We start from the raw sequence: 19,136 nt of genomic DNA, 5'->3' as shown, positions 1-19,136 counted from the left end.
ATTATATTTATAATACGAAAGCAGTCGACAAAAATGTTTTTACGTTGATATACTCTGAACAGGATGTAGAATGTGAAATGTAGTGTCAAAATACAAACCACATAACTTCTAACTTAAGCTTTTACTACGAAATTTTCTCCACTGACAGTACTCTGAACATTGCTAAATAAATCAGACATTCCAACATTTAAAAAAGGAAAATACTCCAAGCATCATTGTCATTATAAACATTTTTAACCATTCCCACTTCATTGTTATATATATAAAAAAAAATTGAAAAAAGTTAAATAAATTATAATTTATTTATTTAATTATAATTAAAGGCGTAAATGCCATTTACATATATGAAAGTTATTGACAGTCACTTACAATATTGAAGAAAGGAAAAATATAAGATAACCAAAAAAAAACTTTAGCCCAAAGTTATTTAAAGAAATAAAGATTAAAAAAAAAACATCTTATGCAGTGATATTTTTAATATATGTTAAAGCCATAGAGATTCATATTTCGATACAGGCATATTAAAACATCAGCCAACGTTGCAGTTGTATAATCTATTTATAACAGAATTGTAGCCTGAAACCGTAGTGTGTTGTAACAATAATACATACTAGGGATTTAGGAAACCTTGATCTAATAGTAGGAACATGATAGTGAATCGAGTAGGTATCCAAAAACACGTAGGTACCTATCTAACGAGGAAAATGTAAGACGTGCGCCGAAGAACTAATACCACTTTCCTGGAAAGGAAAAATAAATCCATGTAAAGGAAGATAATTTTGTGAAAATCTTTTTTTATTGATTCAGTCAGTCTTTGTTTGGTATTTATATAGTAAAAAAGTAAACACCAACTTGATTTATGCAAAAAAATATTTCAAATAGTCGTTGTAAAAATCCGAAATTTTCAATTCAAAAAATGTTACAGAAGTTTTTACTCATTTTTTGTGAATTTCAGGCTTTATAGGCAATCCCTGAACAAGTATGTTATGCAGAATGCCCATGCCCCAGGCGCACAAACCGTTCACCGTCCATTTTCATGCAGACGCAGTTTGTTGATTTGTTCATGGTAAATTCTGTGTAGGAAATCATAATTTAATGATGGTTGAATTTGTTTGGTGGAAAGTAATTGCTATGCTATGGATGAGGCTTTTATACTTTAGAAAAGAGATATTGTAATGTAATATTAGACAGTACTTAGAAGAGTCAACGTCGAAGTTATGGACTGAAAATATTGGTGCACGTGTCATAGTTATGTATATGATTATGGCTTTGCCGGTTGGTTCAAAGCGATAATCGTCGTTCACACCGAGCACATGATTTCGGATGAAAGAAGCGTGTATCTAAAATTAAATATAAATATAAATTCATCACCAATTTCCGTTGTTACCAGAAATCAAACACACATCAACGTGAAATTTGAATTAAGATTGTAACTATTATTGGATTCCAGTCGCTGCGCGGAGTAAAAAAACCGTCAAGCCTGTGAAAAGTCACGGGTTTTTTTATTTATTTTTTTTTTAATTTTTTTATTTAAAGAAAGCAAGACAAAAAAAAAATACATATTACAGTAAATAATAAAAATAAAAAATACAGAAAAAAATAGAAAGGTTCCAATAAACTACTTTTCAGTAGTTTGTCGATGGCAACTTTTCACATAAAAAATATTTAAAAAAGATAAAAACTTATTTTACTTAATGACAACAGTGATAACAATAAAAATAACAATTTGTTTTAAAAATATAAAAACATATACACAACAGTGATAGTATCTACCTATAGTTTGTATTAGACTCTAATACAAACCATTTCTTTCAGCGAGCCAATTTTTCAACATAATATTTGTTTTTACATTTGTACATTTTTTTTATTTCAGCAGGTAACATATTTAAGCAACTAGGTATCATGTAGTCCAGTGTTCTTTGTCCATATTTGTTTAAATGCTTAGGTACAATTAGTCCTTCATTTAACGTAAAACGAGTATTGTAAGTGTGGTCCAGTCTATTTATGTATATAGGGCTATTCATATGCTGAAATATAATTTTATACCACAGAATTGATCTTACTGAGAAAATTTTAAGATTCTGATAAAGGTATGGAACATTATGCCTTTGTTCGTATAAACTTTTATGAGCTAATAATTTAACTAGTGAATTTTGAACTGATTGAACATGGTTTATATTTGTTTTACATGAAAGCCCCCAAGCTGTGATTCCATACCTTATAATAGATTCAGCTAGTGATAAATAAATTATTCTAAGTGTACGTATTGGAACATAGAATTTTAATTTATATAATCTATTAACAATAGATCTCAGACGTTCACATACTTTATTTATTTGTAAGTCCCATTTGAAAAAACAATCAATAATAATACCTAAATATACATACTCTGTGACCAGTTCAATATTTTCACATGTACATATTGCAGGAATACCAACATGTAAGCAATTTGAAGTGTGTGTCTTTATTTCAGGTGTAATACTATTTGCCTTAGCATTGGGTGATCTAATATGTATCAATTTAGTTTTTTTTGGCATTTATAATTAAACCAGAGTCGTGAGACCATTTCAAAAGTTCAATGTAATCTTTTTGTAATAGTTCAATACATAATTGCAAATCACTGCGAGAAATCACCAATGCAGTATCGTCCGCATATACAAAGTGTTTTACATGTTTAAAAATGTACTTAATAAAAGATACATAAATAATATATAAAATTGGTCCCAATATGGAACCTTGAGGAACGCCTGCTAATATTTTCCTTTGTTTACTTAAGGTGTTCAAAAGTTTTATTTTCATGCATCGGTTGTTCAAGTAATTTTCAAAGAGTTTTAGAAGTTTCCCTCTTATTCCTATGATTTCTAATATTTTCAATAATTTTTTATGATCAATAGTGTCAAATGCCTTGGAATAATCTATAAATAAGACTAATACATGATTTTTACTATTTAATTCATTATTTATTAGGCTGGCAAACTTCTGAATTAGCATTTCAGTGCCCTTTTTTTTCTGGAAGCCGTATTGATTTGTATCAATAATAGAAAAATCTTCTAAATATTTAATCATTTTAGTTATATAGGTGCTATGTTAAATGTTAGTTATATAGGTGCTATTTCATAATAATTAATAAAACTTTCACCGTTTATGCCGAAGTCCATCACATTTCCATAAAATTCCACTTTCGAAAACCGAAAAAAACTTGTGACACATACAAAGCAAAAGCATACAAAGCGCATACACGAAACTTTGATGGAATTTTAATATCTATTTTCTACCATCCCTACAATAATTCTCTATTATATTGGGTACACTGTTGCACAATCATGTTATAGAGAACTTTTATGTTTATTGAGAACAAAAAATGAGGTAATAAAATGAACAGCATGAAGATCCGCTTCTAGAGTTTTCTAGGCGAGATTGCGCAAGCACACGTGGCTATGAATGTGTTTTTTTCCGAATTTAAATGTGAAAATGGTCTTTCGCATTTTCTAGTTCAGTTCAGAATGGTATGCTTCATTTGGAAACATATTAAAATCTAACAGTTTATTCACAAACATAAGCCCACATATTTATTATAAATTTAAATATTTTATCAAACCAATATAATAATACATTGTCTGAAATCCATTATTCCTGGGAATTGTGTTTAAACTAGTTTTGACTAATCGATACCACTGACGATATGTCAAAGTATTCAGTATCATAATGTGCTATTTCTCAAATCTTAGAAGTCAAGTTTCAGTGAACGCCGAAACAGCTTTCACAATATTATAAGCTAAAGTACTTGAAGAACTTAATAATACTTAAGTTTATATATATTTTAATAATAGCAAAAAGCTAATTTATTAATTTTTTTTGCCAAGCCGACGCATTTGCACAATTGAGCCACTAACCAGGCTAAATATTATTATTTAAAATTATCGCAATTATGTCAAAATCACAAAACTAATTTTCAAATACCGCAAGAGAAATTATATCAATATAAACATATCAACATATAAAATTTATTGGTGATATTCCACAAAACTACTGAAGGTTCATTAGAGGAAAATGATTATGACTCCCATTCGCCCTATTTCGAATGTACCTAAAAACCATCACATTAATAAGCCATAAAAAAGTATAGCCGTCGGTACTTAAATAATAATATATGGCTTTTTTAAATCATCTCTTTGAATTCAGCTTCTGGCCTGATTTTTTTGGATTATGCAGCGGTGCAGAGTATGCATCTAATGCAACTTTCACTTTGGGAGCTTTAGAAGTGGAGCCTAAATGATTTTTCCTAGAGCCTAGATAGGCTCGTTTCTAAAATATTCGCAACCGGAACTGGGGCGGAAAATTGAAAAAGGCACCGGAAAATGCTTATCATTATTACATTTTTACGTAAAAATGTTTTTTATTACCAAATATCAACGCAAAACATACATTTTCTACGTTCGTTATATGAATTAACGTCATCTAATGACCAATAGAATAAACGGGCGCGTTTTAAACTTCGAAATATTACGTCACTAATAATGTGAGCACAAAATGAATTTTTTTCTAAAGACTTTTCTGTTTGAATACCACACAAAAGTCTAAATTGTCTGGAGCCAATTGGACTGTAGCATCCCTAACTGAGGTTTGTTGTGAGGTTGAATGTCGGGAAGAGGTCCAAAGAAGTAACTTGCTTCAGATCTTGTCACAATACACGGCTAAAGTCATTTTGAGCAAATTTAAGATTTTTAATAGTAGATTTTCACCAGCGCGATACTGGGAGTAACGAGTATCGTCTGAGTATAGTAACGTATAGTAGTCCAAAAGCTGACGGATAATTGAGACCTTTCGAATGTAAAATATTCAAAATGGTGATGGTCGTTGACTTGCAAGAATGTTGTAATATTTATAAATACACGTAAAGAACTTACTGATATGAAATATTGTTAATTTATTAAAAATCTAGTCAAATTATTCGTTTTCCTGTTAAAAATGGGACTGCGGGCCTATAATGAATGAATTGAAAGAGTTCCTAACAAAGTATCAGTCATCAGCAAATATTTTGTGAGCACGGTGGAACACGTGTTCATTCAAATATTGATATTCTTTATTGTAGCATTCCGTTATGTAATCTATTAGGAAAATAAAACATGCTCTCGATATATTCAGAAAGACCTTTTAACAGGATAATTTTCTCCGTGTATAACTGCTATAAGGTAAAACATAAAGGATTTGTAATAAGGTGTGTGGATCCTTTTACATATATCATATCTATGGTTTCAATATGTGGCACTTCCATCATTGATGGATTTACCATTTTGTATTGGCCACATTACCAACCCTAGATTTTTTTGGGTTGCTGCGGTTGACAAACCCTGCTATCGAACCACCAAACCGCAGAGTTCAAATTGGAGAAAGATTCATTATTTGTTCAATAGCTCAAACCAGTGGACACCCCCTCTCAGCTAAAGACCGACGAATCCGCTCGATAACTTCGTCATTATTTTTTAAAACTGAAGTCTTTATACTTGCATATTGGAAGTCGGAAGCTCATCCTGCGTCCAGACTGGCATTGCACATGAAAAGAGCTGATGACATGGCTCCCCGCTCTCTTGAAGAAGGATTATTTTTGGAAATTTCTGGCTTCCGCCGCCGAATCATGCATGCCACGGAGTTCCACATCAACATCACACGGTATCGCACAATAATTACTACTATGAAACAAGCCCTATTTTTGCAAGAGAGAATTCAAAATTAGGACTTTGTCTTATTTTTAATATAAATCTTTAATGTTCAACATTCTTTCATTCAGATTGTAAAAACCCAATCGTTTACAGAGGCAGTTGCATTCGAGTACTCATGGATCTTTAAATTTGACAATATTGAAATGATTAGCTTGTTATTTCTATAATCAGTTATTTAAATTGTTCTCACGTAATCCCATAATAACAAAGGAAATTATTAAAATTAGCCAATTTTAAAAGGCAGCTGATAAATAAAACAATATGTGATTACTTATATCGTAATATAAAGCTGTTGTAAAAAAAAAAAAATTATTGGATGTTGTGTGCGTACATGAGTGACAGGTGTAATTATCTTTGCTTGAGTAATTGCGATTTTTTAATGTATTCGTTAATCCTTGGGAAATCAAACATGGATGAATAAATAAATTGATTGAATTTTATCATTTTTTACATTACAGCAAAAATACAACCAATTATAGATTTCCTCCTTGTGTTAAGAAACAACTGCACAGAATTATATAAAACCAAGCCAAAAACCGTAATATTGTAATTACAGAATGTAACCTACATAAAGCAATTTAAATTTTTAATAGAAACAACAAAAATTACACATAACATGGTGGAACAACATTATTTTATATACTCGTATAGACTTAAATTGAAATACCCACTTTAGATATCACGTTATTGTAATTATTAGGTATATGGTCTGTTCTAGCAAGAATTTTGTTTACAAATTTTTCTCATTGATCCGTCTTGAATTAGGCAAAAGAGAGTGTGGAGCGCGCAGGTTTTATACATATGTTTTATTAAGTTGGGAATTTTACTTCACAATAAAACATAAGACACCGTGATAGAAACATAATAAAAATACTTTAATAATCGAATAATGTATCGACATCATTAAGGAACATAATTTTATTTAATGTCTTTCTAATGCCTGCCTGAAAAGAACTTGTTTTCCCTGCCCCCAGGAGATTGTCATTTTTTATCTGTATCCCCCCCCCCCGCCGTTTTCTTTCATTTTAATTAGAATAAATTTAAACCAATTTTTTCAGTAATCGAGTTCAGCTCCATTGCAGACCCGTGAAAAATCACGGGATAGTCCTCGATGAGCTACTGCGTACTGATATCTCGTCGAAACGTGTTCCACTATTATCACGGGGGTTGCAGTGCAAGAACAAGTGGAACAAGTTTTTCCGCCTCGTGTCTCATATAAATGGGATATTCTGAATTCTCGATGTCAAGAATATCGAGAAATCAGACGGTTCCAATTTAGAAAATGGCACTTAAAATAATTTACTGTTAAAAATAAACTAGATGCCATAGGTAGGCACTTTATTGAACTATCCAAACAAACTCTTCCAATTTTGATGAATAACAATACAACGAAAATACTATTTTTTTTTTTTGTTGTCTTGTTTAAGAATGGTTTGTTTATTATTATTCGGTTTATCCCAATTCATTGTTCTCTGTGAACACTGAAGCGAAATACATCCATCAATATCTCTTGTTGTTTGGTTATTTTCCTACTAGTACAGGGTGGTACTATTTACCTTCCCTTTTAATATAATAATATAACTCAAACCTCCCCCAGTTCCCGCATATTGTGAATTTCCCAGAAAATGACAGAAAACCTTTCAACGCGTCGCCGTCACAAAGCGATTAAGGCCGCAGAAACACTATTCAAAGTCCGTGGTCTTGTTTTCACTTCAATCATTTCACCCCTTGTATAATAAAAACTTACCCCTATTCGGGACCGACCCCCTTGAGTCCCCCAACGCCTCGGTGAGGAGAAAATAATTTTTCCACTTTACAAAGTTTTGATTTAGAGGGGGTACCCTTTATGTAGTCCCTCGTGAGCTGTTGTTGAGTTATGCCGTATACCGAATACTGTGCTGATAAATACAGGAAGAATTTCTGCTAATGATACTGGAAGGCTGTATTAGAAATAAAAGGCTTTCAGCGTTCCTCAGTTTAACGGGTTGCTGAGTTAAAATGTTGGATTGATTTATGAATATTGCTTAAAACATCTTTTTTCTTGTTTTGTATAAGCCTTATGACATTGACCTAGTACTAGACGCAGGCCTTCTTTGCTACTAAACTAGTCTTGAAGATTGTGAAAAAATATGTTTATTTTGTCTTTCATAATGTTTTTTTTTTTAATGATGGGACCTTCCCAGAGTCCAATTCTGAATTAATTTTCCCAATTTCCAAGACATAGATGCTCTTGACCTGTCGTGAAATTCTGCAAACCCCTGAAAGTGATCATTGCGTGACAATAACATGTGCTAAAAGTATGAAAACTACATTGATTTCAACAAAATTGATTAATTACTTCATTTGACATAAAAGACGAAAGAAAAGATTTGACAAATTAACTAACTGGTAAATACTATAACAAATAGTTAAGTATCAATTTTTTAAAGTGGTTTATTAAAAAGTGTTTAATACTTTCTACTACCCTCTACATTAATATTTTTGCATCTAGGTAATATAAGGTATGGTCTTTTTATGTAAGTATTCACGGCCTTCAACGTAATCAACATCACGTCGATTAAAACATATTTGAATTTACCATCTAATATACTAAAAATAGAGGTTATTGAAATATTAGAGCAATTTGTTATTAAAAATGTGAATGAAACATGACTAAACATGGATAAGTAAGGGCCTTCCAGTATTCCTGGCGTATAGTATCTGTCATGTTTCTTCATCTGCCCCAGTACAGAGTTAGAGAGGAGAGATAAGGATCTTCAACTCGTGTGAAAAGTGCTTATTACAACACTTACGGCGTACATTATGTCATAGATAATGTAACGAAAGAGGACGCAATGCATCAACGACTAAAAAATAATGCCAAACAACAAAGTCAAAACTACCCTTAAAATATTGTAATTGAAAAACGGGTTTACTCCAACTGCAAATATTACGTTTTAGTCGCATTCTACATTTGAGTGTTTAGGAACACAGGGGCTTATGTACAAAAGCATAGATTTGAGAAAAAAATAAAGATTCGAATGCTCATATGCCCACATGTATGCCCAACTAATATGATCAACTGTATCTCCTGAACAGCTGTATGTACGAGATAGAGCTTCGTGTCACTAATAAATATGATGATGACATTACCAAAACCAAGATTAACTCAAAACACCAGTAGTTGTAGTTAGACCCCTGTGATCCTAAGCGTACTTACGTATTGTGTTGACATAATGAGTTGTATTTGGTGTTGGCCGCATCACTGTCGAAGTTCAACATGTAAAGATGGAGATGTGTAGGGGATGAGTAATGTCATTTTAATGATAAGAATAACTAAATTTTCAATGGAGTTTCAAAAAAACTTGAACACCTGAGCACCTGAAAAATTACAAATTAATTTATCGGGATCTGAGGAAAGGAAAGGAACAGAATAGAAAACCTAATCTAAACACATTAGAGATTTTTAAGTAATTAATGAATGTTAAATGTAAAGAATGATATTCCTGTAAAAATATTTCTGACTAACTTTTATGGTACCTTTCTTTCTTAGCTCATAATCATCACTTAGCCCATTTCTACGTACTATACAACAGAACCATAGAGTTAACAACCAACAGAACCATAGATTAATCCTAAAGGTGATTTTTTTTAACAAAAACGGTGCTATACATATCATCCAAATATTATTATTATTATTATTATATTGTGACATATCACCTTTTACTGTAAACTAGTTGAAGTCCCGGCGTTGCCCGAGACTTAAGAAAAGTTTTTTTAAATTAAATGTAGAAGGTAATTTTCCTGTTGTTAAAAGTCAAGCGTGCAAAATTGCATCACGAATTATAAAAATTCTGGTTTTAAGGTTGGGAAAATGGTACAGTGGTTTTTTTCAAAATTTCATCTTGACAGTGACTTACCTCTTATTGCTAAGGGTCAAGTGTGCGAAATTTCATCAATCTCTGAAAAAACTGTAGACTTATATAAAAATGAAACCCAAGCTGCACATTTGCAACAACTTCCCGCTCACCGCAACAGACACTCTCCTTTGTATACGATACGTTGTGAATACTTTTTGTAACATTAAGCATACATTAATAACGCTTCCTTTAAAATTACTTTGCCGTTGACATTTCGCCGTACATCAAGTGAATTCACGTTCACGTGCTCGGGGCTCTTGGAATAATAATAATAATAACAGGGGAAGCAAATTTGTGACGAACTTTCCATTTAAATTCTAAGTAGACTTGGTTAAGATATTAATTATGTTGAGGAAAGAGCATATAATTACTTTAGTGTTATTAATAGGTAGCGCGAAAGGTAATTTGAGGACTCACGTCAAGCTGAAATCCTTGTTAAATATTGCTTTCCGGTTATTTATTTTGATCCTTATGAAAACATATTTTAGCTTTTGCTATTAACGATAATTAATTTTAAAGTAGCTATATTATAAAACACATTATTTTAATACTTTGAAGGTTCAAAAATAACTAAAAACCTTTCATTCAAGTAGAACTTTTAACTTAGATATATAAATAAAAATAAAAAGTTTAACTTTCAACAATTTTAATGTGGCAGAATGTGAAAGTAAAAAGTCGACATTTAATCATTAAATAAATTTAATAATCTACTTTAGTAATAATTATACTAATGATGAAATGGAGATATTTAAAAAGTCTGTGATTCAATTTATTTATGCCCGTGTAATAATACCAAAATAATGTGATGAGTCCCACATATCAATTTATGTTTTTCCATTATTTAATGTTTCTGAAATATTTAAATAATTGAATGCTTCAGGGTACAAATAATGAAGTTGGCATTATTTAATCAGATTAATTCTCAAATATTTACTGATGACAACATATCGTATTACATTTTCGATGATCCATTTAAGAAAAATGTATAATATTATGAAAATGATTATATTTAAAATACCTTTGGTAATAAGTAGATACACATTTAAAAAAAAATCTCATTATTAGATAGGAGCTAACACAAATTAATGTCTTATTATCCGGGAGTAAAATTCAGTAAGTTTGGGAGGTGATTGAACATGATAGCCCAACATATGTACATGGTTGACATTTGTCACATGAGAACGGGTTGTTTTTACGACTCGTTCTTGAGTTCAACTACTCATTAGGATAATTTGCCGGCCTCTATGTTTCTTTCTTTCTACAACATGAGTCTCTCAAGACCCACATTCACTGCACCCTCTCCTCAAAAAGACCCTCCACACAGCATCCCCAAAGATGAAATAGGCCCTGAGGGAAATTATTTTGCACTTTGCGTGGAGTTAGAATTAAAAAGTGCAGTTAAAAAAGATAAATAAACTTTTTTAATTCCCTTTTTTTTTTTTAACAAACAAAAATATTTTTCCACTGAAGTATTTTTTTCCACGCAAACGAATGGACATGCTTTCCCGACTACCTGTCTTAAATTTTTAGAATTTCAAAAAAGTTATTAATTTTATTAACTTGTACTTATCTACCATCATATATAATCACCTCTCAAAGTTACTACACTTCACCCATGGACAACTTGTATTGTTATGTAAATTTAAGTGTTTAAATTAACACTAAACTGCGCTATATAAATGCTGTGTTACTATTATTCAAACATTATTATTTTACCACACTATAAATCACAAAGAAATTCAAATGACCTACATTAAACAATTATCTCTTACCTTTACGATGTCCTTTTTGTCTTCAGTAAAATAACAATCACAAATATATCTATTTAAAATCTTTTCCACGAAAATGTCGTAAAAATTAAATAAGTAATAAAAAAACCAAAATAAATCAGCTGTTTTAATTACTAAAAATCGTTTGCTTTCACCACATAAACAAACAAAATAACACAGTCGCAACACCAGGAATAAAATAAATAGCGAAAACAATAAAATTTGATTCAAAACGCAAACGGCACGCGATGTTTGATTCGAATTAGGAACACGCAAAGTTAGTTCAGCAGATATCCGCTCGCAAAGCGCCCTTCGTTCATGGCCGCGACGCGGGAACTAAAATCTTCCCCTGGTTTCCTTTTCAGTTGAGAAAATGAGCGCAGGCGCGAAACTTGCGAAAACAACGGACGGTTTCATATAAATTATTGCAAATGGGGTATCGGTGCGTAATTGGGGAGGGTAATTATACAGTTTACTGAATAAATGGCGTTTAATATTTTATATGGAAAGTGCTTTATTTATTACAAACACTTATAAACCGGCTTCGCCTGGCTTTTAATATATTTTCGCAATCTTATTGATCAAATTATTGAAAAAATAATAAAGCGTCCTGTATTATTTCATTAAAGTTAAATGTTTATTTCTAAGCTCCGTAACTCATTATGGAAATGTGTTTTTAATAGTTGCATGAACTTTGAAATTCTATAGAGAAGTAGCTGTCCAAATTGTATAACACTGGAGCTCCTTTTATACAAACATGACTAGTGATTAGTTGGGTAGGTAAAAGGCGATGAAGAGCAAAACACATAAACACAGTTCAAGTAGTTGAGGTCTGGTTGAGGATGGCAATACGAGGACGAGTCGCTTCTCTTTAAACCGTTTTTTTAAACCGACGGCTATATGAGGACAAGTCGTTTCTCTTTAAACCGACGGCAATGTGAGGACGAGTTGTTACTCTGACCCGTTTTTTTATTGTGGATATCAATATTAATGTTTAACCCGCTTCGCAATATCGATAAACCGGGTACGGTAATAGGTACAGTTAAGTAAGATCTAATGCTGTGTTCCCCAAAAAGACATCACGTGGCGTTTTAACAAAAGTTACCAACTGCAAAGATTATTTCGAATAATTCTCACTTTTTATTTACATACTGAACATTTTTTGAAGTGAAACTTCTTTACGCGCGTCATGCATTTTCGAGGACCGGAGTAAAACCGACTCATGACCGTCACGAAAAACCGTGATCATTTGGTGGTGGGGGTACGGGACCCCCACCACCGCTCACCGTTCACTGTCGCTCTCTCACCGTAGTCGCTTACTGAGGTGAGGGAGCCACTGACGAACGTTCTCTCTCGCTCTTCTCTCTTTTCCTCTCTCTCTAGCCAACGACGCCACGCCAGGCATCAGCTGCTTGCTTCGTGTACTGCGCGGTGAGTGTAATACTAGTGAAATACGTAATTGATTGTGGTTTAGAGAGAAGAATACTAAAAGTTTCACTTCCGTCGTGCGTAGGCTTGCCACACACTGTATTTTTTTTTTAACAAATCGTGGACTAACATCGATTCTCAACGTCAAATATCGAATGTTAATGCTTTGAATAAACAAAAAACATCCAAACATATTCAATACATTTCCAATGCAATACTGTTAGATATCCCCATTCCTACCTATTTTAACTCTGCGATTCCGATACCAAAAACACGGTGGCTTCCAATTGGAAATATACTGCTTGTGATTTTCCAGACGAGCAAAACCGAATCTCAATCCAATCTAATATATCCGCTTAATGACACCGTACGTTACAAGTTCATCGTTAAGATTTTACGTGGAACTCACTTCAGGTATGATTGCTTTCAAGGGTTTGGTTCTGGGGTGGGGTGGGTACAAGACGAAATACTTTTACTTAGCTGAATTTTCAATATTACTGAATTAAGGATGGGATAAAATGTTGGTTCTGCCGTCTTTATTTGAGATGAGAAGATAATTCGTTTTTTTATGTTACCTGGGGGGCATAATAAGTTTTTTTTTACGGTGTAATGAATTTATTTATTTGCGCCCTGATAGGCTTTTACGTGAAATTAATATAAGTAGTAAGATGTGAACTTTATTTTAATAATTATTGCTCCATCGGATTCGGAAAGAACCCTCCTTCTTCATAAGGTTATTAAAACCTGAAACTTTTCCCTCTGAATCCCGTAAAGCAATAACTATACAAAGAGAAAAGTAAGTATTGCTAATTTAGAACTTTTTTTAAATTATTGGTAATCCGGTTAGAAACGGGATTGCATCCCATTTCCTGATAAACTTTTAGCAAATTCAGAATATTTCGGTTCACGTGTTCAAGATATGTTCACGGTATACACCAAAATTTGCCTTGATAATGTATATTGTCGAAATGCGAAAATATATGAATTTTCTTGTATTTCGTCACATACTAAGTTTAACAGGTTAAACCTGTTGATTTATTCGTTAAGGCATGTAATCTCATTTTTAACCGGATTACTAATAATTTTAAGAGATTCTTATTAAATTAGCAATACTCAATTTTCTCCGTGCATGCCGTCAGAAAATACTTATTTCTAAAAAGTGGTTCGTTTCCGCGACTCCCCCGTATAAAACATACTTTTATAACGTCTGTTTGGCAAACATGTTTTGAAAATCCACCTTAAATCGATATACCTTCGTAGAGAAAATATAATCATAGATTACCCAATTCTACAGACTACGAGTACCTTGTACCTACGTATTAGAAATCTTTTTACTTAAAAGATTTTATGAACACGTGTTCCGACATCGTGATAATACATTCGTATTTTACAATGACTTTATCAGGAAACCTATCAATTCATTCGTTAAGGGACTGCCGTTTTTAACCGGATTACGAATAATATGAAGGTATTCTTAATAAATTAGCAATATTCATTTATCTCCGAGTTTATAATAGCAAAATTGGTTTCAAACAAATATTTGTGTTTATATTGTAATTATGAAAATTCAGAAAGCACTATTCCGCCTACCGAGATACTGCAGCACTACGGAAATGTTCCTGGAGGGACGAATGCACTCTTTCAGAGCGCATCTCCACAACCACACGGGAAGCTTATTGCGTAGACTACGCCAATCAAACAACACTATCATCACTGTCATGGTTGCCTGGATAGAGTCCCCCTTGATAGCTCTCTGAAGACGGGAGATTTATTTATTTTAATATCAACGGTATAAAATATACCATATACAGTAAATAATAAACAGTGACATCAGAAAATATACAATTAACAAAAACTCTAGATGGATATAAAAAGTTAGTGATACAAGTACATCTAAAACTTATAGGGAGACTAGGTTAGATTAGTATTGATTGAAATATATGATAGTATAGATACATGATATAATATATTACAATGGCTAAAATGTATGCATTTATTTTCAATTATTGGTTGAAAGTAGGTAAGTGCCAATCAAGCTGTTGGTTCACCTTATTGACCCAAGTTTCCTCAGTTGCCCCAGGCAGTTAATTTTATATACATAAGTATGAGTAGACTTACATTTTATTGGTCATGATTTAAAAGATATGATATTAAAGTCTTTTTGTACCTAGCTTCTGTGCAGTTAAACAGATCCGCTACATCTGCGTACCTATTACTAATTTCATGTAATCTAGGTACAAGCGAGTGTTTGAAATGTTCAGTCTTAAATTGTTACAATTAAAGAGGGTTTTAGAACGAGTAGCTCTTATGGGTACATGAAATTCAATGAGGTTAATTAAATCAAGACTGTCAAGATGTTCAAATATCCTCCATAAACGGCTGCTTGCACACATTTTCACTTCAATTCTATTTGTCTATCTGTTTATTCCTATTCTTATTATTGTTATTTTAATATATGGAATGTACTGCATTGCATTACCATTACTTACATACTGGAATAAAGAGGTAACTATTTGTTTTATGAACAATGGTATCGATTATAAAATAAGTCATGGCTTAGCTGTAGCATTCGTATGGTGGTGTATTCGTCCCTAAGGAGATTCGATCCCGGAGGCATAGGAGAAATGGGGTGGTTGAAATTTTTAGTAATTTTTTAGGAACTTATTTACACCACATTAACAAAAGAGAGGGTGCAAATAATATTGTTGAATTTTCCTGGAATGAAATCAACGAGTACTATTCGCTTTGTTCATCCACAATACTGAGGCCGATTGAGGGGGGAGGTAAGGGGGGTGAATCCCTGACCCCCCCTCTTATTAACGCCCTTGAAACTAACATAGGTAAAATTTCACAGAAAACAAACTTCTTTAAAATTAAAAAAAAAACTAAAATCGAAAGTAAATAAGTATGCAACGATTGTAAAATATAATATTATACGTATATTCACTGTGAAGTGGTAAACTCTTATTTACATATCAGCCAAGTATTTATGAAGAGTTCTTTTCATCACTAATACAGAATCAGAATCTCTAAATATATCAACAACATTCCCGAACCATACCAAGATTATGCAGTTCATTTACAGATGTGTAAGTCTAATAGTTTGTTAGGTATACCAGTGTATTTTTAAAAGATTAGTTAATTTCTTGATCTCTCTCTTGGCCGCCTTACACAGAAAGCTGTGCCAACTTATGCCTAAATGCAAGAAGACAATATTTACTGAAATTCATTTTGCCCGTAGAGCCATCTAGCGCTCAAAACTTTCAACGTATTTAAAAAAGCTTATCATAAAATACCACAGGTGGAATCATTTTAACAAATCAAAAGATAAGTAGATATTAGACGATTCTTATTATAATAATTAACTGCTTTGGCAGTTTAGCGGGTGTTTATGATGAAGAGTAAAAAATTAATGAAATGTATGAACCGCTTTTAATTCTGATTTCTGATTTACTTATAAATGGTGGCGGCAAATTTATTTTGTTTTGTTAAGGAGCTAAAAATGGAAAAAAAGAACACTGCCAATTATTGTTTTTGTCAATAATTAAAATTATTATGTCGCTGTAAGAACTAGCACTGACGAAATCTGCAACAATCTTAAGAGGAAGCTATAAGCCAAAAATGTGTATATTCTTGGTATACCTTATATCGTAGGTAATAGGCATTGTAATCCCTTGACAAACGGAGTCTAGAAACGATTGATTTCAAGCACAACACTGGTTTTTATTTATTTTGTAAATAATTTTATAAGAAAGCAAAAATTTAATCAAGTGAAATTCTCACAGATAATCTTAGCTATAAAACTGTATTTTTTTTAAAGTTGTTTCCTTTATGCGTTCATACATTTCTATTGAAAAAAAAAATTTGTAGTAGTTTGCATTTATATTTTTTATTGAGTACATTATTTTTTTATTTGTATTCTACTCATGCGAAGCGATAGGAAAACCTTCAATAACTAAAGCATATTTTTTGGTTTTCATAATGTACACCAATTCGTTATAAAGATTAATCAAAATAGTGATTTGGCATTAAGTTTCGCCTTAACGTCGTGACAATTAAACAACTCTATTCTGAAACAATACTCTTTTTTATTAATAAATACGAAATACAATAAATTACAACTAAGACGTATATAAGTATATCTCAGGGTAAAAAACATATCTAATAAGCAACTACAAATACAACATTTGGGTAAAAAAGCTTCCTATACTATGGTACTAAACTTTATAGTAAAATCCCACACTCAGTAAAAACTAAAAAATATTAAAACATTTGAATGTCAAAAAATAGTTGGTTACAAAACATAGGGTAACCAGAAATAGAAAATATACTGTCACCAAATATAGACTGAATCCGAATCCACTCAACTGCTCTAAAACGCAACATGTAATCTATTTATAATTATTTCAGAAAAAATACTACATAATACATTGACAATTATTTCAGTAAAAACACTAGATAGTATATTTATAATTATTTCAGAAAAAAACTCCACATAATATATTTATAATTAATTCAGAAAAAACACTATATACTTTATTTGTTATTATTTCATAAAAAAACACTACATAATATCTATATTTATAATTAATTCAGAAAAAACACTATGTACTTTATTTGTTATTATTTCAGAAAAAACACTACATAGTATATTTATAATTATTTCAGAAAAAAACTACATAATATATTTATAATTAATTCAGAAAAAACACTATATAAATTATTTGTTATTATTTCAGAAAATAACACTACATAATATATTTATAATTATTTCAGGAAAAAACACTACGTAATATATTTATAATTACTTCATATTATCCATACAATGTAAAAAATGTTATTAAAATATTTAAATTAAATCCTCAGCACGGGAGATCCCAGCGAGGATATAAATTTCTCTATTTGATACAAAAACGGAAGGTAATAAAGCATCCATTATTGTTATAATGATGTTATTGTCGATTTGAATAGCGAATCTAAATTGAAACGAAATTTAAAAGATAGACGGACGGGTGGGTTTTCAAAGGTATACATAGTTCGAAAAACGTTTTGAAAAATTCGATACTAGTTTGCATAGAACATTCAAACTTCCCCCCTTTAAAATGATTTTCCTGTAATATATTTTTACTGCCGCTTATTATGTATCTTCAACTTTCGAACGAATGCCCCCTTTTTTCATAATGTGATAGTAGCAAAATACGCTCATCACGCCCACATTATATTAACGACCATTTGAGCCGGTCCGATAACACATTACTCAGCGATAACACTACTTCCTTGGTTGGGTAATGATTATTTAGTAAAAATATTTTTCCCTAATTACGCCAATTAAGTTTAAATGAGTTGATGACTTGCCAGGAGAGTACGATCTTTATATGACGATGACTATCACGACCTGGGTATCGATTCTCCAATACAGGCCGCTCGAAATCGCCATCGAAAGAACATTGTTATTCTTATTCTTGAGTCTTGTCGAATGTACATAATTACATACGCCAAACGTAAAAAGTCATTCCACTGGAACAACGAGTAGGTCGAACCACTCGTTGTTCGAGTAAAATGACTTCGTCGAGAATCGAGGCCCAGGTTTTTAGCGATTCTTAGATAATTATTTACGTAATGGCCTCATAATAGAGTTATCAAATAAAGGCATGTATATTTTATCCAGTGGCACGATAAAACTGCTGGATTTATTACCAAAAATCAACAAACAAAAAAACTAATTTCGATTGTCTGTGACGATATGCATTTTTTTATTTTTATTTTATTTTATTTAATACATGTTACATTATTATGAAATTTACATAAAGTAGATATAATGAATCACCATACTAGGCGGCTGCCTGTTTCATGGTGACCAATTGAGTGTAATTAATTTGTATGAAATATGAAATCTAGTGTAGACATATGAAATTAGTAACTATAGATGAAGCTAAAATTTTGGAAAAATTGTAGTAAAAAGTAGAAGATAGAAATTAGAAAGGAGAAAGAAGTAAATTAGCATTAGATTGTAAAAACGTACATAATTATATATATAATTTTTAATATGTGTGCATGCAAGCACATATGTGTATATAGCAGCAGACATACCTATATACATATAACAGCACATGTATACATACACCCATATGACGCATCCTCACGCATATAAACAATATATACACCTCTATCTGAGTACTTGGAATAGGCTACTTACACTATAATAATCACACATCAAAAAATCCCCGAGCGCTTTCCTGAAACTGTCGTATTTGGCTATTGATTTTATTTCTAACGTTAAATTATTGAATATTTTTGGAGCAAGAAAGTTAAATTGTCTT

At 31.7% G+C, this 19,136-nt stretch overlaps 1 protein-coding gene across 1 annotated transcript in view; it reads right to left on the bottom strand.

Annotated features, from left to right (window-relative positions):
• LOC149419187 (uncharacterized) overlaps positions 1-11,473 on the bottom strand; it is a 261,970-nt gene extending 250,497 nt beyond the window's left edge. The window contains exon 1 of the mRNA XM_089637945.1: positions 11,392-11,473. The gene's annotated coding sequence lies outside the window, so the exon portion shown is untranslated. The remainder of the gene's footprint in view (positions 1-11,391) is intronic.
• Between the last annotated feature and the right edge of the window lie 7,663 nt (positions 11,474-19,136).

The sequence above is a fragment of the Hesperophylax consimilis genome, chromosome 12 (genome assembly GCF_061612785.1).
Source record: "Hesperophylax consimilis isolate HC1 chromosome 12, BYU_Hcon_1.0, whole genome shotgun sequence".
Taxonomy (NCBI): domain Eukaryota; kingdom Metazoa; phylum Arthropoda; class Insecta; order Trichoptera; family Limnephilidae; genus Hesperophylax; species Hesperophylax consimilis.
This window is presented reverse-complemented; position numbering and strand designations above follow the sequence as displayed.